Source organism: Aphelocoma coerulescens, chromosome 2 (genome assembly GCF_041296385.1).
Source record: "Aphelocoma coerulescens isolate FSJ_1873_10779 chromosome 2, UR_Acoe_1.0, whole genome shotgun sequence".
In the NCBI taxonomy this organism is placed as follows: domain Eukaryota; kingdom Metazoa; phylum Chordata; class Aves; order Passeriformes; family Corvidae; genus Aphelocoma; species Aphelocoma coerulescens.
The window spans coordinates 23007488-23029871 of NC_091015.1; the positions used below are offsets into that span (position 1 = coordinate 23007488).

A 22384-nucleotide genomic window follows, 5' to 3' on the forward strand; every position below is an offset into this window, starting at 1 on the left:
GAAGAGCAAGTGGAAGGCATTTTACCCAGGTCCATTTTGTTTCCAGCATTAATTTTGTGAGGGTGTTCTTGATTGTCTGGTTCATCCGTTCCACTCTCCCAGAGCTCTGTGGATGCCACGGGGTGTGTAATCTCCAATTTGTTCCTAATTGCTGAGCCAATTGTTGTACAATTTGGGAGGTAAAATGAGTACCTCGATCTGAATCTATGCGGTGGACTATCCCATAACGGGGGATAATTTGCTCGAGGATCACCTTACTCACTGTCTGGGCTGTTGCATTGACAGTTGGAATAGCTTCCACCCAGTGGGTAAGGTGATCAACGATTACCAATGGGTATTTCCACCTCTGGACAGGAGGCATTTCTGTAAAGTCAATTTGAATGTTTTGGAAAGGCCTGATTGCTAATTCAATTCCTCCGCCAGTGTTCTTTTTCATTACCTTTTTGTTAACCTTTTGACAGATTACACAGTCCCGGGTTATTTGGTTGGCTATTTCATAAACACCAGTGCATCCAAAGGTTCTGAGATAGTGATCCGCCAGAGCCTTTGAACCCCAATGATTGCTTTGGTGAATATTTTGTAGAATTTCTCGGGTTAAATTTTTGTTTAAAATTTGGCGTTTATCTGGTAAATACCAGCAGCCTTGAGAATCCTCATTGGCACCAATTAAAACTAATTTCTGTTTTTCCTGATCAGTAAAAATGGGCGTGGGTAAAATGTTAGTTTGTGGAATAGTGTCAGATGTGGTGGTGTTAGTTGGAAGTTGGTTTACTTCCATCACTTTTACCTCTTCTTCCACTGCTGCTTCTTTTGCTGCCAAATCTGCTAGGTTGTTCCCCCGAGCTTCTTTTGTGGTTCCCGATTGATGACCTGGAATATGCACCACTGAGATCACCTGAGGCAGTTGCAGTGCTTTTAGAATTTTTAGGATCAATTCCTTATGTAGGATATCTTTCCCTTTGGTGTTTAGGAACCCCCTTTCGGACCAGATTTTTCCAAAGGTGTGGACTACGCCATAAGCGTATCTGGAGTCAGTGTAAATGGTCCCGATGCTTCCTGCTAGTCGGTGGAGTGCTTTTTCTAGGGCATAGAGCTCACAGACCTGAGCTGACCAGGTTGGTGGCAATCTGCCCTTTTCTAGCACACACATTTGGTGTCCATCGACCACTGAATAGCCAGAGCATCGCTTTCCATCCACCACTCGAGATGACCCGTCAATGAAGAGGATTTCCCCTTCATTGAGGGGACAGTCCACCAGGTCCTCTCTGACTTTTGTTTGGATATCAATTATCTCAATGCAATTGTGTTCAATTTCTTTTTCTGATGGGGTCCCATAAAGAAATTGAGCTGGATTTTGGTGTGTACACACAACTAACCTCAGGTGGTCTGAGTGCATGAGAATGGCTTCATATTTGACTATTCTTGGGTCAGTTAACCACTCTGCAGCCCTGTGAGCTAAAATGGTTTTGACTGAGTGTGGTGTATGCACTGTCAAGTCTCCACCAAAAATGAGTTTTTGACTCTCCGAGACCAGAACAGCTGCTGCGGCGATGGACTGGATGCAGACGGGCCATCCTCTGGACACTGGATCTAGTAATTTGGAAAGAAAAGCAACCGGCTTCCTGACTCCTCCCCACTCCTGGGTCAAGACGCCATAGGCAATTCCCTTCTCCACATTAACAAATAGATCGAAGGGTTTTTCTAGTGAAGGAAGGCTTAAAACAGGTGCTTTTGTTAATTTCTCTTTCAGATTTTGTAATTTTTGTGTATCTGAATTAGTCCAATTAAAAGGTTCTTCTTCTATTAGTTTTTCATATAAAAATTTGGCAGATTGTGAATACTGATCAATCCACAGTCTGCAGTATCCAAATAGGCCTAATAATTGCCGGATTTCTCGTTTTGAAGTTGGAGGTGGTAGATTTAGGATTCCTTCTACTCTTTCAGCACTGAGTTTTTTTGTGCCATGGCCAATTAGATGTCCCAAATACTTCACCTCCTGTAGCACAAATTGTAATTTAGGTTTTGACACCCTCAGCCCGTTCCTCCCTAGAAAATTCAGTAACTGAATTGTAGCAGTTCTTACCGTAGACTCCTGTTCCCCAGAGAGGAGCAGGTCGTCTACGTACTGAGTTACCTGAATCCCTTCGGGTGGAGAAAAGGAACTTAGCAAATCTTCTAGCGCTTGGCCAAAGAGTGTGGGTGCCTCGGTGTACCCTTGAGGCAGGCGAGTCCAGCGCAGCTGCTGCCTCCGTCCAGTGTCTGGATCCTCCCAGGTAAATGCAAAGATGTCTCTGCAATGAGAATCTAGAGGACATGACCAGAAAGCATCTTTAAGGTCAATAACAGAGAACCAGGCATGTGCTGGGGGTACCCGACTCAGGAGTGTATAGGGGTCCTGCACCAGTGGGTACCTGGTTTGGACTCTCTTATTGACCTCACGCAGATCTTGTACAAGCCGGAATGACTTATCTGGTTTCTGGACAGCCAAAATTGGAGTGTTGTAACTGGATTTGCAGGTCTCAAGAATTCCATCTTGTAATAAGTCCATGATAACAGGCTTCAGGCCCTTTCTTTTGTCCTTGGAGAGGGGATATTGTGGTACACGTACTGGCTGGCTATTTGGGAGCAACTCAATTGTTAGAGGTGTGATGTCCATTTTTCCCCGGTTGCCAGGTTTGGCCCACACCACCGGGTCAATGTGTTGCTCATCTACTAAAGATAAAACAAACAATTTAGTGGTCATTTTTCCACCCTGCGGTACCACCCCAACCCTCAGAGGTATTTGGAAGTCACGTCCTAAAAGATTGATCCCAGCTTGAGGTAGGTATAGCACATCCCCTGTATGGGTACGTCCTTGTATGGAAAGGGTTACATTTTTAATTACAGGAACAGCAAAGCTTTCACCATTAGCACCATATATATCGAATGTATCTTGAGAAATAAAACATCCTGGAGGTGTTTCAGTGACACAGGTTCTTTCAGCACCTGTGTCCACTAAAAACTCCACTTGTTGTCTCTGGGGTCCAGCTTCTAATTTTATCAAGGGCTCTTTAAGATGTTTTTGCCCCAGAGAATAAAGCCCCTGACCCCTTCAGTTGTTCAAAATTTGTCCCTCCATTTGAAGGACTCCTTGATCTCTCTGCTTTTTAAAACAGTACCACTGCCCGTGGCCTGGTTTATTACAGTATGTGCAAATTAACCTCTCAGGTCTTTGAACAATTGGGGTAGATTGTTTATTGCAAACACAAACCTGTGGCTGTTGCTGAGAGCAGATTTGGGTTTGCTGTTGTGGGATGCCCCTTTGGGAAGTTCTTTGTGTAGGAGGATTGTGGATTGGAGCATTAGTACTGTTATTCATTATTCGGCTTTTAGCCTTCATCCTCTCTTCATCCCTCCTAACAAAGACTTTTTGGGCTTCCTCCAGTAATTCATCTAGTTCCCTCTCTGGCCATTTTTCCAATTTTTCCAATTTTTTCCTGATGTCAGGCCAGGAGTGAAGCACAAAATGTACCTTTAGCATAGTTTTGCCTCCCTCACTGTCTAAGTCAATGACAGAATAAAGTTGAATGTTATTCCTTAACCGAGCCATCCAAGCTGTTGGGGACTCATCCTTTTCCTGTTCCCCACAAAATGCTTTTTTCATATTATTAACTCGAGGAACAGCTTCTCTAATCCCTTTTATAATTAAATTTCTGTAGTCTTTCATGTTCCTCCTGCCCTCTTCTGAATTTGGGTTCCATTCAGGGTCTGTCAGTGGTAATTTTTGTTCTCCAATTGGGCCCTGATTAGAATTATTTTCTCTGTCCCAGACTGTCACTCCTGCAGCTCTAATCAATTTTCTTTCCTCAATGGTGAATAAGGAGTGAAGGATGGATTGTATCTCTCCCCAATTATAAATATTAGGGCCGAGGAATTGATCAAATTGATCAGCTAGACCAATGGGGTCAGCCATCAGGCTTTTCATTTCCTTTTTAAATTCCCGTACCTCAGATGAAGCTAGAGGTACAACTACATAACCAATTCCTCCTTGAGCATTTCCCATGGGTACCTCCCTAAGAGGTAAAATTTTAGACTCATGGGGAGTGCTAAGGCAGGTGGGACAGTCAGGTGTTTTAAATGATTTCTTTCTAGTGCAAGATGCTGGGCCATCCTGGCTAGAAGAAATTCTTTGTCCGGTTATCTTTTTGTGAGAGCAGGAAGGAACAGAATTTTCTTTTTCACTTTCATTCTCATTTTCTGAGTCCCTTTCGATTGGGTGGCTTGATGAAGGAAGGACCCTTTCTTGTTCAATTTGGACCCTCCTTTCTGGAGGAGTTACTGGAGGAAGGTAGTCTAGGGGGTCCCACTTTGGTTTATTTAATTTAGGTTTTTGCTTTTCCTTCTGTTTGTGTTCTTCTGCAATGGAAAAAATTTGGTTTGAATTTTTATTAAGTCCAATTGAATTAGATTTAGTTTCCTCTTCCAATTCTATTTTTTTGCTTTGGTCTTCATTTTGTTTTTGCCAATAATTTAACCAAATTTTAGCATAGTCTAATTCATCAGAATGTTTTGGAGCTTTGTAATGTACATAAGAATGCAAAGCCTCACAAAGCCATTTTTCAGAAGACCCATACTTGGGCCATCTGAGACCATCTTTGTTAATTCTATGTTTTGGCCACTTAAAAACACAGTACCTAATCATTTGACACTGGTCTTTTTCTTTAGTTAAAAGATTTTCTTCCCACTTTAGGAGCATTTGCCCTAACAGACTGTCTGGGAAGATTTTGTATTTCTTCATTAGGTCTTTCTTTTTGCTATTCGCTTGTCCCATTTTGTTACTGGGAAGCAAACAAGTAGCTAGTGCAGAATTTTTTTTTTTTTTTTTTTCTTAATTAAATAAACCAAAGTATTGTATTATATAAAACAATTAAAATATTGCATAAGGAAATAATATTACAAAATAACCTAGATTCAATACACTATCACAATAAAAAGAATGATAATAAAGTTATAAGCATAAAATACAATACAACTAATGTAGAGAAGAGCAAGCAGGGTTAGTAGATATATAAGGGAATGAATGATGGCGAATCTGTGGGAAAATTAAATATGGTAGGCTGGTGAGAAACAAATATGTTGCAAGAAAAATTAATTTTAATTATAAAAAGAATAATTAGTGAATATTTAAATTGTTTAAAGTATAACTGAAATTTAGATAGCTTTATACATATAATACTTAAGATTTAAGAAACAAGAGTTGTCTTTATTAGCAAAGGAGAGATAAATTTAAAATATTTATAACCGAATTAAAGGAAAAATATTATAATGAATAACACAAACAGTAATTCAAAATATCAAAGTAGTGTCTTATGATTAAAGCAGATAAAGCAAATTACAACTACAATCCAATAACCCAAACACTCCAAACAAACAGGAAGTATAAAGGTGCTAGATAGCACTGACCACAAGAGTGCAGCTAAAACAAGTTCACACATGCACAGGGGTAGCAAAGGGGTGCAGTTCAAATTAAAAGGACACAAAATGGCGGCCGACCACGTGGCGGCCCGAAATTTCAAAATGGCGGCCGACCACGCGGCGGCGCGAAATTTCAAAATGGCCGCCGACCACGCGGCAGCCCGAAATTTCAAAATGGCCGCCGACCACGCGGCGAAAAGAAAAAGAGAGGGGTTTAAAATGAGGTTTCTCCTCAGTTCTAGACCCGAGGAGACTGAGACACTAATAAAAATGAATTTGGGGCTGCGCACACCCCTAAAACGTGGAAACCTCCCCCCAGAAAGGCTGATCACCACACTCGATCTTCCCCTCTGTGTCTCTAAAGGGGTGATCCCTCGTGGTGCCCTTAAAAATGAACCCTTTCAAGCACACTCTCACACACACTGGGGGCGGCCAACCCCCCCACACACTCTCTCACAAAAGGAATTCCACTCGGAGGTTCCCCAAAAACTAATAGCCCTTAAAAAGGGTAAGTCCCTAACTAAGTTCCCTTTAAGAAGGGTTCAAGCCTTACCACAAGTTTTTCTCCACCGGAGGTGTCCTTTCTCTGCTGCAGTAATCCTTGTGGAGCCCAGAAAATCCAAGGGGAAAAACCAAAAAAAATCGCAAAAATTCAAAAATAGTAAAATTAACCAAAATGCCTGGATTTTAGGGCAAAAATAGGATCCCGGACGAGTCCCCAAAAGAGTTGTGAGGAATGAGACAACTCTTTGTAGAAATTAAAACAATTTATTAAAACAGAAAAAATTGAAAAATTGCAAAAAAAAAAAAAACTAACAAAATATAAAAATTTTGGATCCTGATGGCTCGAGAGATATGCCCCAGGAGCGCAGGGATTCAGGAGCTTTAGGCTTAAGACAGCTCTGAACCTCAGGTAGAGGAAAAAAATAAACTTGCAGTTTAGGCTGGTCAAAAAGAAATCTATTTCTAAAAGCCCCTAGAAAGGGGTAGGCTTCTCCAGCACTGCCTTAGCAAGCTGGAGAGGAAGGGAAACTGAGTGGGCGTGTCTTTTGGATCCCTTTTATAGCTTTTGCTCCGCCCACAGTCTGCCCACAGCCCGCCCACAGCCCACCCCTTTGGTTCAAGGTGATTGGTGCTCTCCCTTTGACAGACCATCTCCATCCACCAATGGCTCCTCCTGGTCAGAGGGGTGATATCAGTTGAGATAAGGGTCATGTGCTTATGGGGGGCTGGGCTGTTTGTTGCAACTGGGGTTTTTTAAAATCTGCCTTGAAACCAAGATACAAGTAAAACATAAAAATACATCCAACACATCTTAAAACACTTGTAAAAGTATACAGTAAACACAGGAAGACCATAAAAACTTGATTAGTGTACCTGGACTGATGGATTGATTTTAACATTCAATTTAAAAATATTAAGCTCAAATTAATTAAAGCACTTAATATGCAAAGACCAAGCACAAATAGGGATTTCATGTATGACACTGATAATGTCACCTTCATGTGATTTAGGGGGTTTTGAAGTCTTTTAAGTCTTGCGGATAAAGGGGGTTCATACATATGGTGTTGAGCTTTGATTTCTCTGATACAACTCTGCAGTATCTTTCTTCAAGTGAAACAAGGAAATTGGCATTGGGTGTGTTTTAGGAGAAAGCCTTTTTATTCCTACTTTACTTTAAACCTCAAGATCTTAGCTTCAGATGTCTACAGAATCTGATTGCATCCATGTATCAGTCCTCTCCTTGCCAAAAGTGTTGCCTTCCTTTTTAAAATTTATTTCTTTTTTTAAAAATTATTTTTGGCGTTTTTACCTTCACTGCTTGTGTCCCTTGAGCTTTCTCTTAGTAAACATCTGCTAAAATTGCTTCAACCCTTTTTAATCTATCCTGGTTTTTTTTGCTAGTTTTACTGCCATCCATTTCCCCATGTTACAGACTAGTGCAGACTGCTCTTGTCACATGTTAGTCCATTTAACTAAATGTGTTCCCAGTTTGCTATGGTTTTCCTATGGCATGCTCTGTCAAATGGCAGGTCTCAATAACATGTTTCTGAGCAGGAGACTAGATAAGTTACTTGAATCAGTGATTTGGAAGGTGAGTGTCAGGTCCTCGAAACATTCCTATCTGCTTTGTGCGCAGGAGCAGCCTAATCCCCTGGGATGCCAGCCACTTGGGTGGGTAAGATGCAAGCAGAGGGTTTTGACTGCGCCAGCTGTGCGATGAGGAAGCAGCTGGAGCGCTACCACAGAGCAGTTGGCAGCACCAAGCAGTGACACAGGGGCTTCAGAGTCAGATAGGAGTGCAAACACTTGTCTAGCTGCAATGATTAGAGGAAGTATTTCTATACTTCCATTATTAATTGATTATGAAAAATGGAGCTAATGTTTTAATGGTAAGCTCTGATACGACAAATAGACTAATGCAGAACGTAGTTTACTTGGGACTGCAGTGAAATCAGTGGAGCAGAAGATTTTCTCTGTATTTTTGGTAGCATCAAAACATGCCACGAAAAGTATTGTATGTACGTTCTTATACGACTGAACTAACTTAGCATTATGCAAATAGATACGATGGTAGAAAAGCGTTTTAAAGACAAATGAGTGAAAAAAATTCTAAATTTTACTTTTTTGTAATTTATGACTATCTTTAAAGCACTATGATTCAGAATAGTTTTGACTGGAAAACAAAAAAAGTTGAAAGTTTAATTGGGTGGGGTAAGAAATACTCTTCTGCTGAAGTTTCAAGCCAGACTGCTAACCTCTTGAATGTTGAATCAGTTTTAGACAGTAATAGTTATTTCTGCAGAATGAAAATTTTCAACAGTTTTTTTTTTTTAATTCAGTAGCTAGTTCATTTAGAGACTGGAAGCTAGCTGGTAGCTGAAAATCAGGATGCTTTGTTCTCATCTTCAGTGTATCTGCAAATATGAGCCTGGAGTGATGACACATACCAATTCTTCCATCACCAAAAAACATCAATGAGGAGCTTTTCTAATTTCTAATAACTGCAGACAATAATGTACTTTTTAGAAGATGAAATTTATTTTTGTGTTATTCCTTTTCTACTATTTAAAATGGTTTTATTTACTCAAACATCCTAAATCATGGTATCAATCCATTTTAGTTCCAGTTTCCTTCTAAATGGTGCTTAAGACAAATGATATGGAAATAATTTCTATTTATTGGACCTCGATTGCTCAGTTTTAATACTAAAATGTAAATTGAAAATATGAATACATATGTAATCACTGAAGCTCATCATTGTGTATTTCTTGCTTGAAAGAAGTTGCAAACTTAATAGAACACTTCCAGTTAGTTGAAACCAGTTCTTTTATTACCAACTGATACTATGTAGCCATTTAAGGACAATTCTTTGGCACAAACTTATAGTAAGTTCTAAAATAAGTTTTTCAACTTGATTAAAAGGGATGATTATAGTTCATTTTCAATGGACATAAAAAGGACAAACTTCTGTATCTGCCAGTGGCTGTTATTCTTGAAGGCAAAAAATCCTACACAGAGATTGTGAGGTTAAATCTTAAATCTAACAACTTTCTGTAAATAAAAGTCTAGTTGAGGACTCACAGCTCATCAAAGAAGTGAACAGCTGATGGGTCTGAAAACAGGTCACCAAATTTGCATTTGGAGGTAATTTTGTTTTTATAGAACAAAGTAAAGAAAACACTTGTAATTATGTTCATTCAGTGCTGCCATTTCTCAACAAAATCATGTACTTATTGTAGAACGTTTTCCCATTATGACCATTTTTGCTTCTTATGTAACCATGTCTGATCTATGTTTCTGTTTGTGTAAAAACAAGAAACCCTACATGAATAAAAGCAATTTAAAAAAAGAAAACACAACCCTCTCCTCCCTAAGAACTGAGTCTACCATGCAGGTTATATAAAATGTACACTGATAAGTAAAGTCATGACTTTTACAGTTGTGAGGGAGGTGAAACAAAGCCTGGAGTCATGTGCATTGACTTTCCTATTTGTCTTCTGAAACCTCATTACACTTTGCAAATTTATTGCCTGTATTTATGCTGATCCACTAATGCTAATTCTTGGGAGCTCAATGCAATGCGTTTCTTCTGATTTCTGACTGTCATTAGTAACCATGAAAATATTACTTATATCTGGATTTGTCAGCGCCTTTCTTTGGAGCCTTTTTCCTGCAGTAGCTACTCATGAAGGCTAAGCTAAATTTTTGGTGACTTAAAGTCAGGCAGTATTCATATTCTACTGAAAATTTTGGGAGAAAGGGCAGTGTTAGTTCTTCTGAGAACAGATAGAGAAAAGTCTTTTTTTTCTTAACATGTTTAACATGAAATATGATAGAGACTAGGAATTAAGATTTAAATGATTTAAATTTGAGTGACTGTTGGGTGTGCAAATGTCCGTGTGTGTGTCTGTAGGTGTGTCCAGCTAGGGATGCACGTGAGTAGGGATACAGGAAGCTCATAGACTGAGTTAAATTTGAAAAGCTGCTTTCTATATTTTTGTTCTAAATCACAACTATGAAATCTTTCTGGTAAAAATTAAAAAAAAAAATCCACTAAATAATATGTGTTTTAAAAATGCCTACAAGGAGTCAAGACATTCTGAAGATGAAGCACTGCTGACTGGCCCTGCACTATGTGCAATGTCCACGCATTTCCATAATAGCATTACTTTTCCCATTAAGTTGAGTGAATTACAGCACTTTTTGTTTGAAGTGTTTGCTCTAGTTGTGGCATGAGTGAATTCTATAGCTTTAAAAATATTGCAAGTGTTCTATAGTCATGGCTGCTTTGCAATCAGTTGCAGTTCAGCGCTTACTAAGAAACATAATTTCTTTTTTAGAGGGAATGTCATGATAGAAGCATATCCTAATAGATTACAGTGAGTGAAGGCAATGTTTTTGGAAGGAAGATGTGAAAGGAGGGAGTAAAGATGACGTGTTTATGGTATAGTGCACAATGCCTCAGTCTAATTTTATTTCATGTCTTTAATACTAATTGCTGATGCTGGTGTTGAGCCAAAGTAACCTTAAAACCCTAAGCTTGTTCTATTGCATGGAAGACATTAAAGTGACATTGAAGGAAATCTTCTCATTGGAATTTGACAACATGATAGCAGAATAAAATGTGTATAAAAGGCCAGGACTAAATGAATGCATTAGATTTCACAGTACTTTTAACCTCATAACCAACCTGTATTCAAATACTGTTTCTTCCGGCAGAGAAAGTGCTGTGATGCTTTTGGCAAGTTATTAAACATCTGAGCCTTAATTTTCCATCTGACAGAGAAGGAAATTAGTATTTTTCTCAGTGGATTTTGAAGATAGAATTCCTAGCACATCTTGAAGATATTCAGATGTTAGGGTATTAGGGAGGATGGCCTTGAAAATACAAAGATGAAGTCAGACAAAACTACTCAGTATTGCTTGCATTCCTTTGCTCCCATAGCACAAAGAAATTTTATCCTTTCTAATGTGTTTTTTGGATTGGTGTGGTTTTTTTAGCCTTTTGGTCAAAAGAATGAAATGAACCTTTGCCAAGACTGAAGTTTGGCACCTTCTTGTGAAAGAGCATTTTATTTCTGATGTTTTAAGTATAAAAGCCTTCAGGAGACAGTCTGTGGAAAAGCCCTTTTTCTAATCCTTGGTTCTGCTCTAAAGATACTTTATTATGAAAAACCACATATCGCACTGCAAATTAACAGGTAACTGTGCACCACCCTACCTTTTCCCTAGATGTAATTGTTTACTTTAAGAACAAGAGGAGGAGTCATAATTTTTTTCATATTAATATGTTAGTTGGACTTATGCCAAACTTACATTAACATCTGGGTTAGTTCAGAAAGGATTTACATGAATTAAAGTATGCCAGTTATATGTAATGTGTGATTCATGGAATGCATGTAGAACTTCAAATACAAATTCTTGTGTGTTTGTTTTGAGGGTTTTTTGATTGTTTTTTGAGGGTTGGTTTTATTTTGTGGTGGTCTTTTTTTTCACACTATGTGTGTACTAATTGTTCTGTTACCTGTATCTTCATGGGTTGGCCTTTGCTAGAGGAAGACCCAGGTTTGTGGGTTTTTAACTATATGCTTACATGACAAAGTGATTTTTTAATTTTGTCTGGTTTTTATTTGCATTTTTAGAAATCTGCTCTTAGGTGTTTTGTTCTAATACTAATATACAGGCTTCCTAGTGCATTGTATGGAAATGGGTTCATACCTCTAATTGGTATTCATTTTTATTACTTTAACTTCAGATTTTGGTTAAAGAACAGCTGCTTGATAAGGGCAGGCTTAATGTTGTTTATACTACCTGGGTTTGAAATGAAAAGCAGCAATTAAGAAATGTAAATGAATATTTCTCAAAAGTGACCCCAGGGATAAACTTGATCTGTGTTGTTTGCTCCTGTTTATGCCATATTATGCATCTTAATATTCCATGATAGCTTGCCCCCTGCCCTCTCAAAAGTTGAGCTTTAGGGGAATGAAGTGGCAGAGTCAGAATAGAGGCTAAAGTATTAATTTAGCACAAGCAAATCGCAAGTCCAAGCCCCTTGAAGTTTGAGATCATATAAAACATACCAACTTGGAAACTTGTATTTCCCAGGCTGATACATGCTCTCATATACTAAACTCCCCCTGTCTTGTGAAAGAGCATTTCTAACTTCTTGATCTACATTGAAATGGATTGGGAAATGGCAGTGTTCTGGCATGATCCTTGGAATGATGTGTCTGCAAGACTGTTTCATTTGTTTAGTGATAAGACATCTGCTACTAGCAGGGAAAAGAACAAGGTTAAGAAAAGGATAGTCTAAATATTCCAGTATAGGACAAGAATTTATTTCAGATCTCTGTAAATGCTCCTGGCAGCCTTTGCTAGTAATCATATTAATAAGTGGTCCTCAGTGAGCCAACATTATTAAGCTATACTTTTTAAAGATGGATTTGAATTGCTTGACCCCTAATTGCCAGCTGTTTTTTAAAAATACATGGTCAATAAGTAGGTCTATCAAAAACTTGAGTCATTTTAGTTTCAGTGCTTCTTTGAAGCAGAAATACCCCAGCCTAGAAATGAGTATAAACTTTTGAGGATGAGACAGAGGGCAGCCTTTATCCTTTATGCTGAAAAAAGTTCCAAATTATTCTGCTTGCTTTCTCTCCACATTCATGAAGGAGTACAGGTGCATCCCAGAGTCCATGTTGAGGCAGACAGAACTATTCTTCTCCTGACTTGATAGCACATGCATTCTGCAAGCCAGACTGTTTGCAGCATCACTTTGCAGATGCCAATTTTCAGAAAAGTTAAGGAGGTGTAGGAATGATTTGTAATTTTAGAAATTACATATCCTCAATTTCTCAAACCCTTAAAGTTTGGCAAGGGCTAAACTTTATTCCCAAACCAATTTTTCTTCTGCTTTTGTCATTTTATCCAGCTTTTCCTGAAACTGGCATGCTGAAAATACTCTTAATTAATGCATATTAGAGACTTGTTAAAGCATAACTGAAATTTTCTAGGATTTCATATTGTAAATGCACACTGCAATTCCTTATAGGACCTGTGCTAAACTGCCTGTGCTAAAACACAAGAAGGAACTTCCATCTGGAAAGGGACAGAGTCAGACTGCTCCTGCAACATATCCCCTCAGGATTCAGGCAATAACCTGAGGTGCCTGGAGACTGTGAGGGCAAGGATACTGTTTTTCCCCTGAATATATTCAGTGCTTCTAATATATGAAAGATAGAATGTGAAATATTCTCCAAGAAAAAGGAGCCTAATAAGGAATTTGGAGGATTCAAAGATATTGGAAAATATCTTTGATTTTGGAAGATACTGGAAAAGCACGTTGGTGTGTACGAGTATGCATGGAGGTAAAAGCATGAGAGTGGGTGTGGAGGGCTAGGAGCAAAGGCAGTATCAGAAGCAGGTTTTAGGGAGAATGTGCCTTGCCAGAGTCTAGGCACATCTGGGAGAAGATGATCTCTAATATTTGGAGGTCCTTTTGGGAATTCAGATCTCTCTGTGGAGTCCTTAGTCTCTCTATTTTGTCTCAGCAAATAGATGTGAAACTCACTGATATGCAGAACTTACACACAGCTGATTTTGGGATGGAAGCTGTTACTGCTGTCGCTGTTCAAATTAATTACAGAAGCCTGTGATCTAGTCTCTCTCAGTACAGCTGACAGAGATCTGTATCACCAGGTATTTTAGAGAACGAAGCAATGTTACATGCAATAGATTTGAACCAAAATGCCCTGTTAAAATTTACCTTTAACCTTGAAGACTGTTTCTTGCACTTATTTACAACTTAATTGTGAGTCTTGTAAACTTCATTCTTGTTCTGAAATGTTTAGAATTTGTCATTTATGTGACAATCTCCTTAGCATTTCATAAGCAACTGAGATAAAATCAGTGTGTGTACTGAAGACCTACTTAAAATTTAATCAGGGATATTGAGCACATCATGTAAACTACTATACAATTTTTTATTTTTTGTTTGACCAAGTAGGGCAACAAGACCCAAGGGGCCCCAACACATGAATTCGTTCTGTGCTGCTGGTACTAATCTTCAGAGAAATTGGGAAAGGTGGTGTCCCTCTTCCCAGACTTGTGAAAACTGTGATAAAACCAATTAGCCATCTGTGCATGTATTGTAATTGGTGGTTCGTGCTGTCATGGGTAGTTAAAGAACAACCAGCCTTTTGTGTGTTTATCTCTCAACATACTGGTTGCACCGAGGTTAATGAGACTCCCCAGGAATATAAACACCTCTGGTATAAGTATAGAGTAGGATATGTGTGTTTTTATTGCAACATTTCAAATAGAAACTGTTTATTTTGGAAGTGTCAGATCTGTGTTTGGCATATGAAATTCAAAGGCAGCCATAAGACATTTTAAAGTGATCTTTTGTTGGTTTTTTTTCCATCACTGTGGCTTCAGTGGAATCTTTGTTTGAATTCTTCTTGTCTGAATTTTTATTGCCTTAGTAATTGCTTCTGCTAGTACTGTCTTTTTACATTTTAAATTATTTCTGCAACATTTTCTGAGAACAGACATATTCTATTAGACATATAAGCCCTCGATAATATAAGTTCTAAAAGCATTTAAGGATTTTTTTCAGTCATTTTTGTCAAAATTTTGTCAGACAGCAGCCATAATTTTATGCTGAAGTACCTTATGCATAAAGGCTCTCTCACTTCTGTTGGAAATTGTACCTCAAAAGAAGTGTTCTGCAGCATTTACATTTCTGAGGCCTTCAAATCTTTCCTCAGTTAAACTTTAGGTTGCAGCGTGTCCTTGAAACACTCTAGGGGAATCATAATTTATATGTTTTGATGCTTCTTCTGTTCTAGACCTCTTTTTCCACTTACCATTTGTAATTAAATGCACTATTGGTTTTATGGTAAAACTTTTGTTTTGCTCCTGATGCTGTAGGGGGTTTTGTGAACAAAAAAATTGCTTGTCTGTCTATTAAGAGTCTAGTAGAGTGAAGACCTATTTAATGACTAAGGTGCTAGTGCAATGCTAATTTTATTTTTAAGTATCAATTAAGAAGACATCTTACTATTTAGAAGAACAACAGAATAATCAGGTATCAGTGACTCTGCTTCATACAACAAGTTTCTAAGAAAGTGTGTTCACTGCTGTATAGTTTCATCCATGAACCGTATAGATGATCGTGTCTCATTTTTCGAGAATGTATTGTTCTTTTCTAGAAAAAAAGGTAAAATTTCTCTTAAGAAAATATCTGATACAATACATTACTATCATTTTAACTGCATGTAGATAGTCATGAAACATCTTAAAATTGTGGGAGTTATTGCTTTAAGGGGATTTGACTTTGTTTTATGGTACAGTAAGAATTTTCATTGTAATCATCTGCTAAGTCAATCTGAAATTAAATATAGTACCAGGTTTGTTTTTTCCACCAGAAGATTTTGCAAGTGGGTTTAGTGCATCAATGAATGGAAGAGAAAGCTGGTAGACACCACAGGGAGGCTGGTCATGATCATTTTTGTAAGGTCATGATAATCAGTCCAAGAGACTGGAAGAGAGCAAACATCATCCAGACCTTTGGAAGGGGCGACAAGGAGGATGCAGGGAAATATCAGCCAGTCAGCCTTACTCCAGTCCCTGGAAAGATGATGAGCCTCTCATTTTGGAGGCCATCTCTGTCCACATTTCTCTCACTGTTTGGAGGCACACTCCTCCCACTCCCCAGTACTACAGAGAGGTCTCATGTAAAACTAAATTTTCAGTGTGTTCTAGAGTTTTTGATTTGAAATATTGTGCTGCAAATCCTGTAGCAGTGATTTAAGTGGAAGAAGATGTCCATTCACAACCTTCAACCTGTCAGTTTTATGGAATCATTCCCCTTTTTTGTCATAGACATTAATTTTTCTCTTTCCTAATGTAATAGGATTCTTTAGCTTGATACAAGAGAGATAGATATAAGCTAGATAAATTAATCAATGCATTTTTCCATGTTATTTACCCAAAAGAAGTTTCATTCGAACTTGAATTTGTTAGACTGAAACAGCATGTTTCCTTTAAAATTTCCTTTCAAGAAATTAATGAAAATCTGAAACAAGGTAAGGAAAATTCTTTTCCCCCCTCTGAAATGAGTATATTTCTCTTTTAAAAATTATTAAAACTTTGGAGGCTCCTTGAATTTTTTTTATAGGCCACATACTTGCTCTTGAATAAATCTCTTGATGTATAAATCTGTCCTAGCCCTCTGTAGCCACTGTGCTCCATCACATGAAAATCCATGTTCTTCTACTTGATAAGATTGTAGGACAATAGGGAGTCTATTTTAGAACATGTTGTAATGGGGTTCAGCTCTAGAAGTATGGAAAGAGATGGTTTGGGGAGGAAAAAAATCTACTTAGGTGAATGTAGTGGTTTGGTCTAAAATACTCATTACTGTGAGGATGGGTGTTCTGTTAAACTGCAGTAGCTGTGCTACCACTAACTGCATTTGGTAGAAGTGTTTTTAATAGTATGTAAAAGAGGCTTTTTTTCTCTAGTCCTTTCTGAAGTTTTTTATCTTTAGCAGCTCACTCCTCCTGAGATGCTTTCTATTTCTCACCTAAGAAGTCCTGGGAAAATAGATAAGCTGCTCAACATGCATTAAAGCTTTATCAGCTTCTGGACTGGAGTGCCCTTCAGTGAGAATGCCCAGGTGAATGCAACCCTCTTGTCTGAATTACTGAGATAAAAGAGGACAAGAAAGGCAGTCTGCAAGGGGATAATGACCCAGATGGTAAAGGGTTTTATAGGTCAAAACCAACCCTTTGTATTTAACCAAAGAACAGATAAATATTAGTGCAATACCTGCACTTCTGGTGCTTGTTTCCTGTGAGCACTTGACTCAGCATTGCATCTGTTTGAGTTTTGACATGCCTTTTTGCTGATCATCATTCTATGCCAATTTAATTAGTAAAGAACAAAAGTATGGGTGACTGCAGTGAAGCCCTTGTCCATCAGGTAATGCAGCCTTCTAGACAAATAGAGCTGGAAGGAGGAGAGATGATTCTCACGGCTGCTCCTCATATTTTATCATGAGAACCAACAATATTCTTAAATCAGGTGTTACTTGAGTGTTTCTATTCAGTTTGTCAGCCACTTGTTTAATCTCATGTCGTGCCACCATCTAACCTAGTGTTTTGCTATCATCAGATTTTCCAGTCATGATGATTTGTGTGGTGGTTATACATGTCACATGTGCTGTGTATGCCATGCAGAATGTGTAAAATACCCATTTTTGAGACTTAGAGGGGAATGGCAACTAACCCTCCAGGTAGGAGAGAAAGGCATGGAAGAGGGATGAAAAACTGATGTATTAAAAAAAGTTATTTACTTAAACTGTCAAAAGTTGCCCAAGGATTTTGCAATGTAGACTATTTGGATGATGAAATGGTAAGGGTATTTCATACTGGTATGGATGAACCAATGCATATGAAGAACTTAACTGCAGCTATGCATGTGTAATGGTGAGTCTAAACAAATTACATTATTCTGGATAAGAATTGTAGGGTCATTGGATGACAGTGTGAAGATAAAGATTAGGTGTCAAGCAGTACTCTAAAACACAGGTAAACCTTCAGAAACACAAAGGGAAAGAAAGGAGAACAAAACCATAGCTGCCATGAGGTTATTGCAGAAATATTGTCTTTATAAATATGTTAAATATTAAGCCTCATTAAACAGAAATGACACAGTCCATGTCTTTCCTATGCTGGGACCCCAGAGCTGGATGCAGTGTTCCAGGTGGGGTCTCTCTCACCAGAGCAGAGCAGAGGGGCAGAATCCCCTCCTCTTCCCTGCTGCCCACACTGCTTTTGGTGCAGCCCAGGACACGTTTGGGTCTCTGGGCTGTGAGTGCACATGGCTGGGTCATGTCCAGCCTCATCCACCAGCAACCCCAGGTCCTTCTGGGCAGGGCTGCTCCACATCCCTTCATCCCCCAGCCTGGATACTGGGCGTTATTCCAGCCCAGGTGCAGCACCTTGCACTTGGTCGTGTTAAACTGCATGAGATTCCCAAAGGTCACTTTTCAAGCTTGTCCAGGTCCCTCTGGATGGCATCCTGTCCTTCAGGTGTGTCAACTGCACCACTCAGCTTGGTGTCATCAGCAAATTTGCTGAGGGTACACTTGATCCCTTCATCCATGTCATCAGAGAAGATATTAAATAACACTGGTCCCAATATGGACCCTAAACCAAAGCCTTTCATGTGAGTATCTCAAAGTGAAAATGTAGGGAGGCTAAAATCCAATGCTTTCAAAGAAAATGAGAATTTTCGTGGATGATATATTTAAACTTAAAAAAGAGATGAAGGCGAACTTATCGTTTTGTGTTAAGTTCTAATTCATTTATAGAAAGCTTTCTTCTCCTAGCTAAAACACTGTGGATGACTTTGAAAAAGGATATCCCTGAGCCTTGTCACTCTATGAGATCAGCCGTAGCAATATATGTAACTCAAAAATGAAACATTTTCAGGGATTCATCCCTGGGATTCATACTGGTAGATATTAAAAAGCTATTGTTAATTCTTTATAACTGTCCCTAAAGGCAAATTTTTGTAAACTCTGTCTCTAGTATTCATCATTAAAATTTGTGTCACAGAAATATTACTATCCTTTCTTGGTTAGCTTTTTTTTTATTTATTGTTTTTGGGACTCCAAACAGGAGTACTGTCAGCTCTGTGGGTGTCCTGGGTTACAATGTGAGGTGTAACCAAAGTATGTGTTCTACTCCCATCTGCATTATTCCTGATGAACTGTTAATGGTGGGTTGTTTGCAACAGCTGCCCAGTGCACACACAACCCTCAGGCTACAAGCTGGGTATTTGATAAGGGAAAGAGACAAACCCTGCATGGCAAGGTAGTGTTTCTTTGTCTCACAAATTGACTCAGACATGATAACTACACCCAGTCTAAGGGGGTCATCTCTGCCAATGGGCCATAATGGCTCAACAGCCCCACTGGGCAGCTGTAATGACCTAGGCCATCAAGGACTCCCAAAAATGTCCTATGACTCATAGGATTACATCATTCCATTGTGAAATTCCCCGCTCTGGGGGAGGCACTGGACATTCCTGCCTGAACCTGACCATGTATAAACTGGGCACTTTGGAGACTTGGGACACCACTGCCACAAGATGAGGCTGTTCCTGGGCGTGCCCACACCGCTGGGCTCCATGCCAGGGCTGGACCGCGGAGCCACAGGTTTCACCACGCGCTCTGACATCAGCCCTGCCTGTGATGCCAATGACCCTGTGATGCCAATGACCCCGTGGACACCCTGCTGGGGAAGAGAACTGTGGGAGACCAGATGAAGCAGAACCAGATAGTGGATGATGAAGATGAGAACTTGAATGACACCAATTATGATGAGTTCAATGGCTGCGCTGGGAGCCTGTTCTCAAGCGGCCCCTATGAAAAAGACGGTGAGGAAGCAGGTGATATCGATGCAGCTTTGGATAAGAGGATGGATGAACACAGAAAAGAAAGAAGGGAACAAAAAGAAAAAGAGGAAGTAGGAAAATAGCATATGGAACAACCTAAAATTCAGCAGCAGTTCTCAGACTTGAAATGGAAGTTAGCAGAGGTTACTGAGGAGGAGTGACTGAGTATTCCAGAAGTTAGTGATGCCAGGAACAAGAATCAGAGGAATCCTCAGAACAAGAAGCTGACTCCTGTCCCTGACAGCTTCTTTGCAAAGCATTTACAGCCAGCATTTACAGGGAGGATCATACTTCCATGGACCCACACCAGACACAGTTTGGTGGATTGAATAGTCCATATCCAGAGGGATTGAATACACCATACCCAGGAAGAATGACACCAGGCTTGATGACACTTGGGACAGGTGAATTGGAGATGAGGAATATTGGCCAAGCCAGGAGCACCTGGATAGTATGAGGCTAAGCCAGATGTCAGACTCTGTGAGTGGCCAGACTGTAGTGGACCCAAAAGGATATTTGACAGACTTGAATTCCATGATTCCCACATGCGGAGGAGACACTGATGATATCAAAAAAGCCTGTTTATTCCTGAAATCTGTCCAAGAGACCAATCCTCATCATCCACCAGCCTGGATAGCATCGGCCCAACTGGAGGAGGTCACTAGAAAACTCCAGATGGCTCGAAAGCGCATCATGAAAGGAACAGAGATGTGCCCTAAAACTGAAGATGTTTGGTTGGAAGCTGCTTGGCTACAGCCTGGAGATACAGCTGTTGTGGCCCAGGCTGTCCGGCACCTTCCACAGTCTTTCTGGATCTATATCAGAGTAGCAGAGCTACTCCAGGAGATGGATATCCATGCCAAGGAACGTGTCCTTAGGAAAGCCCTTGAGCGTGTTCCAAACTTGCTGCATTTGTGGAAAGCAGCCATGGAGCTGGAGCAACCTGAGGATGCCAGGGTCATGCTGAGCCATGCTGTGGAGTGCTGTCCAACCAGTGCTGAACTGTGGCTGGCGCTGGGAAGTCTGGAGACATATTAGAATGCTCATAAAGTCCTTAATAAAGCCCAGGAGAATATCCTGATGGATTGTCACATCTGCATTAACGCTGCCAAACTGGAGAAAGCCAATGGAAACACCCAGATGGTGGAGAAAATAATTTACAGAGACATCACATCTCTTAGGTCTAACAGTGTGAAACTCAACAGGGAGCACCAGATACAAGATGCTGAGTAATGTGGTAAAGCTGTAAGTGTGGCTACTTGCCAGGCAATCATGCGAGCTGTGATTGGGATTGGGATCGAGGAAGATCAGAAACACAACTGGATGGACGATGCAGAGAGTTGTGTTGCTCATAGTGCTCTGGAGTGTGCCCGAGACATTTATGTCTATGTCTGGCAAGTTTTCCCAAGCAAGAAGAGTGTGTGGCTGAAAGCAGCCTACTTTATGAAGAACCATGGAACCAGACACTCCTTGAAGATTCTTTTGCAGAGAGCTGTTGCTCACTGTCCCAAAGCAGAAGTGCTGTGGCTCATGGGAGCTAAATCTAAGTGGCCAGTGGGAAATGTGCCAGCAGCCAGAAGCATCTTGGCCCTGGCTTTCCAGGGCAACCCTAACAGTGAGGATATCTGGCTGGCTGCTGTGAAGCTTGAGTTAGAGAGCAATGAATATGAAAGAGCAAGGAGACTGCTGGCAAAGGCTCACAGCAGTGCCCCCATAGCAAGGGTCTTCATGAAACCTGTGAAGTTGGAATGGGTGCTTGGGAACATTACTGCAGTCCAGAAGCTCTGTGAGGAAGGCTTGAAGCACTCTGAGGACTTCCTCAAATTGTGGATTATGAAAGAATAAAATGAGGAGCAAAAAGAGCTGGTAGAGGAAGCATGGGAGGCTTATAATCAGGGGTTGAAGAAGTGCCCCCAGTTCCATACCCCTGTGGCTTTTACTGTCCAGGCTGGAGGAGAAGGTCAGGCAGTTGACTAGAGCAAGAGCCATCTTGGAAAAGTCTCGCCTGAAGAATTCAAAGAATCCAGATCTCTGGTTGGAGTTTGTGCAGTTGGAATACAGATCTGGGCTGAAGAACATTGCAAACACACTGATGGCCAAGGTACTGCAAGAGTGCCCCAACTCAGGAATCCTCTGGTCAGAAGCAATTTTCCTTGAAGTGCGGCCACAACGAAAGACCAGGAGTGTGGATGCTCTCGGAAGTGTGAACAAGACCCACATGTCCTGCTGGCTGTGACCAAGCTGTTCTGGAGGGAGCGTAAAATAACCAAGGCCAGAGTGTGGTTCCACTGGAAGTGAAGATAGACTGACCTGGGGGGTGCCTGGGCTTTCTTCTACAAATTTGAGATCCAGCACAGCACAGAGGAACAACAAAAAGAGGTGATGAAGCGCTGTGAGAATGCCAAACCTCACCTCAGAGACCTCTGGTGTGATGTCTCCAAGGACATAGAGAATTGGCAAAAAAAGATTGGAGAGATTCTCGTGCTTGTGGGAGCCAAGCTTAAAAATACCTTCTAAAGTGTGCTGGACTCAGCTGGTCTCTGTAGGATTTACCTGCTCATGGTGCATTTGCCATTACAGCAGCACGGGTTTTGGAGGACAGGAGGTAGATGGTGATATAGAGAGCTTTCTCCCAGAAGGAAAGAGCTTCCTCCTGCTGCTGCTGCTGCCAATCTCCTGGCTGCTTCTCATGGGCCAGGTCCAGTCCCTCCTCAGTCCTGCTTTGGTCTCTCCTTGCCACCACCACGACTGGACAGATGCAGAGGAGGACCCAAACTTCCACAAGAGGACCAGACTTTCCATAGGACCACTGCTTAAACAGACTGCAGCCACCACCCTGACCAACAAGGTGCCAGGTTATACTTTGGCTTTGAGGGTTTAAGCCAGGTTTTCTGTATCATTGCATTTACTGTAATCTTTCTATTAAATTGTAACTCCGCCTGAAATCTCTCTCAAGGTA

General features: G+C 40.3%; 1 protein-coding gene and 1 pseudogene across 4 annotated transcripts in view; both read left to right on the forward strand.

Moving 5' to 3' along the window:
* The window catches only part of CDK14 (cyclin dependent kinase 14), a 334987-nt gene that overhangs the window by 51924 nt on the left and 260679 nt on the right, over positions 1-22384 (forward strand). The gene's annotated exons all lie outside the window — the stretch shown is intronic.
* LOC138105560 (pre-mRNA-processing factor 6-like) lies at positions 19120-21942 on the forward strand (annotated as a pseudogene).